Below are 6,000 nucleotides of genomic sequence, written 5' to 3'. Positions count from 1 at the left end.
AATTTTCAAGTGGAGCTTCTTGTTAAATATCAATTCCCAAGCGAGTTTCCATATTTTCACAATATACGTTAGTAATGTTTATATCAATTGGATTATGAATATCCAAGTTGCTTTAGTGAATCCCACCCTCACAAATTACATATCACAATTAAGGACCATGGTCCTTAACTGAAATTTAAAATTTTATGGTCCGTATTGGGATTAATATTTTTAAAGGTCTTTGATTGTCCTTTTCCCTTTTTCTTAACTATGGGAGTATAGGACTTGGTGAACTCCTATGTGTAGGCATCGCAGGATAATTTCACAGGTGCGCTGGCCAATTTATGAAAGTCCACGGATCAGATCGAAGGTGGTGAAGCATTAGGCTCCGATGACGGGAAGGCCCAAACCTCAACTGGACTCAGACGCAGCCTTCGGATCAAACACAAGGCGAAGCACTGAGTGGAAAGGGTATGCTGTGTAATAATTGGAATTTCTCTCATTATTCTCTCTTTTTTCCCTGTGGCAGATCTTCTGCAGTTGATTTCCTTTCTGTTATGTAATGGCTGTAGGAGACTATCGAGTTGTAATGATTGAATGGTTAGTGGAGTAAGCAACTCAATGCCTGGTTGGTTTTTATTTTTTTAAAAACTGTTTTCTATTTAAAAGTAAAAAATAATTTAAACTTTTTGGATATAAGTTTTTGATTTTAGTTGTTTTCAAAATTGTTTCTAATTTAAAAAAAAACATTTTAAATTATTTTCATTTTATTAATTTTTTTTTCCTATGGAAAAAGGTTAGTTTGTCCAATTTCTCTATAAACATCGAATGTTAACCGTTTGCAAACAAATAATTATCTTTATTAGTCTATTTTTTAAATTTTAATATTACTTTTAAATTAATAGAATCAAATATATTTTCATTTTATTTTGTTTTTGAAAGCAATTATACAAACAAAACAATTTTTCTTTTTTCTTTTTTTGAATCAATCTCCTCGATCATAGCTGTCTTCTCGAAGCTTGATCACTCCATGTCCATAAACATTATGTGGGTAGAGTTTAATTCTATTTGCTATTAACGAAAAAAAAAAATTGAAATTGTCCTTAGTTGACCACCTGTTTTATAATCAATAATTCAATATTTCAAATGGATTGAAAATGACAAAGCACGAGTGTCTTGGAACTTTCAAACTATAAGCAATATACTGATGTTGGACTGCACTCGCATTTCATCATTATGGCTTTAGTTTAGTTTTACGACTGTGTGTGTGTGTGTGTAGAAAGAATATAAAAACTGAATATCACCGAAAGCAACTAATATAAATTCTCTTATTAGATAGGACGATTGTTTTAAAAAAAAAAAATATTGATTAATCTAGATTAATATAAGTTAATCATAAACATTTTGTATTTTTAACTTTCCATTTAAAAAAAATATATGATCCATCTATATGGAATACTAACTTGACGACTCAATTTACTTGAAACAAAAAAATTTCTGTAAAAAAAATCTGAATTTAAATGTAAAACATTAATATAGGGAGACTTTAAAATAAATGATTAGGAATATGACATAATTGTTAGTGGGTCTCAAAAAATCTTGAAATTTCAGTTCTAAAGGGATAAAATTAATATAATTTCAACTGCGAAAAGATTAAAGTATTATTGATTTGTTATGCGCAAATTATTAGTTAATTTTCTTATTGTATTTGTTAATTTATCAATATCACCTGTAAACTATATCTATTTTTAGACAAGTAGTACATTAGTTGTTAACTTGTTACTTGTTAATTTATTAACATCAATTGTACATTACAATTTACATAATGTTAATAAATTAAAAAGTAAAATTAGTAATTTAACAACAAATGTTTTTGTTTGATTGAACAACTAATGTGAATTCTGATATAATTATTGACATGTCAATTTATGTATTTGAAACTCATATTAGTAAATTAACAAGTGAAATAAGAAAATTAACAACTAATGATTCTCCTTAACAAGTGAAGGGTATTTTAGTCTTTTCATAGTTAAAATTCTTTTCACTTATCCCCTGGACTAACTTGAAATCTTAGAATTTTCTAGAATCACAAGTAATTGTGTCTATTGCTGGTTCTTATTTAAATTCTCCCCTAAACATACTATCTTTTTACACTTTTGGATAATTTAATGATTAATAATTATTTTACTACTTTTGTTGGCCATATTTTGGTGTGGGTCATGAATCATGATAACCGTGTGGCTTGCTTAAATATGTAAAATAATAAAGCAGGATACCTATATTATGTAAAGGATATTTTCATTCAATAACTCTAAAAAGTCATCAAGCATAAGCATAGTCCAAAATGAGTATGTACATAATAGGTGATGGAAGCGTTCACACTTTTCATTGTGTGTGTGTGTCTATAGAGTATCCAAATAACATCAATACTCTTTAAAGGTTGGATTGTATTGTATTTCCTTGATTGTTGATTCATTATGTATGGGGTACTGTTTGGGTTAAAATTGAAACATCGCCTGCCAAAAGCATATGAAGTAACTAAAAATTTAGGCCCCAATTAGCAACCTAAACAAAGGGCCAACCAAATTCTAAGAGAAAAACTTGGTCCGATAAATACATCGAGATCTTGTCAATTGTAAACTCACTACTTAGATCGCTGGTACATAGAATCACAATCTCAAACAGTTCCAAATCTTGCGGAGACATGATCATTATTCCCACAGACTATACATAGATGATCCCTAATATTTTATGAGTATGTTCTACCCTCACAAGCCTCGCATTCACATGGTATACCTCAATACCCCAAAATTCATTACTTAGCTAGATGAAGATGGAGCAAAATTCCATGTGCAGTTTTATAAGGTGAAACCAAAGATTAGTATAGTAGAGCTTTGTAAACTCACCCAATGGGCTGGTGAAGCGACGGATCAATATTTAGCAAGGTTCAAAAGGTTCAGAAGCAGGTACCATGTGCCACTTCCAGATGTCGAGTTCGTCAAACTAGCTTAAGCAGGTCTTGATATAGAGCTAAGAAAAAAGTTTTAAGGGAATGAATTTAGGGACTTTTACAAATTTGCAGCCAAGGTTTGTGGGTACGAGGAGCTGCTAAGGGAACAGGACCATCGTCGATGAACCACTACAGGCACATATTTTGGTGAACTTGATGTAGCAATTGCAAAGTTTAAAAATGTAAGCAACTACACATGTTTGGCCTTAATAAGGAAGGTCGCAGGAACCACCAAAAGGCCTAATATAGTTTAATAAACCTTCAACACTTCCAAAATAGAGGAAATCTTTGATTTTTTTTTTACTCAAAGAGAAGTTCATCTCACTACCAATGGACCACAAGATATCTTCCAAAGAAGAACAAAGAGGGAAGGAATATTGTAAATACTATCACGCTTAGAGCCATAATACTAAGCTCTATTGGGGCTTTAAGAACATCGTCCAAGACAGAATTAATAAAGGCATATTAAAGTTTCCAAAAGAAGAGTTCATGTTCGTGGATGAAGACCCATTTCCTCTATTTGCTATGGTCAATATAGTGGAAATAGACTCCAACAAGTAGCTAGCCAAAAAAAATAATGGTAGATAAAGTAGGCAAAAAGATCGACGACCTTCAAACATTTGGACTAGGGGAAAGGAAAACAAGAAAACATGAACATATTGTGGGACCACCTAGGAGAACCTACAAGTTGGTAAGACTTCAATGTAGTGAAGCAAGATAGAAATAGACCCTCAGGATGAGACATTGGTCTGGAGGGCAACATATGAAAAGCCTAGATAGGTCTAAGGTGGTTTGGGACCTTTTGGGAAAACCTATGGGTAGGTCAGATTTTGAAAACTAGCACATAAAAATGAGGACAGCAATCGACCCTTGGGATGGGACATTAGTTCGGAAGGGCAACCTATAAAGGGCCTGGACAAGTCTAAAGTAGTTTGGGACTGCCTAAGGGAACCATTTGGCAAGTTCGATTATTTTGTTAAATACTTGGCATCATTAGGAGCAAGGGAGCCTTTCATGGGAATATGCTCAGGATGGGACATGGGGCTCGATGGACTACCACTGACAGCATCAGAAAATGCTACAGAGCTTCCTTCCACACCAAAGATTGTAAAAAACTCAGGTAGATTCGTTACTCCATCTAGTAACATGCCACCCCTAATGGAGAATTATATGACATTGAAAATTCCTAGGTGTCTTAACAAGAACCCAAAAAAGACATCTTCAACACAAAGGAGCTGCGTAAAGGTACCTCGAGTAATAGAAGACGGATGCCCGAGATAATACCAATGGGCAAGAATCAAATAAGTTCATAAAAAGGTCAATAGTAGACTAGGATGAAGAAAGTGAGGATGAAAACTAACAAAACAAAAACATATATATTAGAGAGATACTCTTAAATATCTGCTGTGTAGTTTTGCTAACACTCCCTCCCGAATTCAGATCCATAACCAATAGGGCACAAGATCAGTTATTAAAAGATCAAAGCAACATAAGGAAAACACACACAAGCCCATATCAATGTTGGGCAATGGAACCTAGGAAGTGTGAGGAGCCCAAACCAGTAGAGGTACAGATACAAGTCAAAAAGGTTAAGACAAAGCTTGTATGCTAGGTCACTTTGTAAGCTGTAGGAGGAAAGCTGAAATGGGCTATTCTAGAAAAACCCAGCATTAAAATGACTCAACATTTAAAGCCCTTATATATTAAGTTGCATTTCGATAGGAAAACCTATGATTGAAGTATTAGTAGACAATAGCTTGATAGTAAATATATTGCCAGCTTGTATAGTGCTTAAAATGGGATGAAAGGAATAAGACTTGATGCCAACAGAGATATCCATGGTGGGATTTATAGGATGTTGCCATTACAAGTTAATGTTAGGTCCAAATCCTGTCTCACAACCTTCTTTATCATTATACAGTACAGTATTAAGCCTTATTAGGTCGGGACTAGATACATGCTAACAAATGCATCTCTTCCTTACTCCACCAAATGCTTCTTATATGAAAAGGGGAAGAAGTAGAAGTAGTCTGGGCTAAAGATAAACCATTCACGATGGTCATAAACTTCATAGATGCAAGGTACTATAAGGACGATGTAAGCTCTTTTACATTTCAAAATAAATAAGGGCCCCTGAGTAAAGTTCCTCTATATAATCCAGCAACACACGTTGTCATACCTCTAACATCACAAAGGCATGAACCGACAATAGAATTGATGGATGACTGAATCAGACCACAAAATAGTCATAGCAGCCATAGCTATTCAAAAGTTATGGTTGCAAACCACACAGGAATGACTAGAAGGCTATAGGCCCAAACTCTTGGGACTAAAGTTATTTATGAAGATGAATCTCAGGGAATAACACAACTGTATGAGCTAGGCCCTGCACCTTTAAAATTTAAAGACTTGGCCCCAGAGGTATAGGATCCATTGGAAGAAGTAAGCCTCAAATTCCTAGAAGAACTAAGGATCACTTTTATTAGCTCGTTACTGGATCAAGAACAGAAGAATTCCTGTAAACAGGTACTACAGGAATTCAAGGATTGCTTCGCGTAGGACTATGATGAAATGACAGGGCTAGCAAGATAGTTAGTTGAACACAGGCTCCCTATAAAGCTAGATTACATACCACATCAATAGCCGTCTCGAAGAATGTCAGTTAAAGTGGAGTTACGGGTAAAGGAGGAGATCAAATGCCTCTTATGGCTCAGCTTCATATGGCCTTCCAGGTATGCTCAGTGGCTCTCTAACATAGTCCTAATATTCAAGAAAAATGGAAAACTATGGGCTGTGTAGATTTTCAAATCGTAAACTCGATCATGCCTAAAGACTTGTATGCAATGCCCATTGCAGACAAGTTAATAGATGTTAGGGTCAGAAATGCATTATTATCATTTATGGACTATTTTTTAGAGTATAATCAAATATTCATTGTAAAAGAAGACATTCACAAAATTGCTTTTAGGTGCTTGGGTTCTATTAGAACATTTGAATGGGTAGTTATGCCA

The sequence above is a fragment of the Prosopis cineraria genome, unplaced genomic scaffold, assembly GCF_029017545.1.
Source record: "Prosopis cineraria cultivar Desert tree isolate PC_DT_omini unplaced genomic scaffold, ASM2901754v1 PC11, whole genome shotgun sequence".
Lineage (NCBI taxonomy): Eukaryota > Viridiplantae > Streptophyta > Magnoliopsida > Fabales > Fabaceae > Prosopis > Prosopis cineraria.
This window is presented reverse-complemented; position numbering follows the sequence as displayed.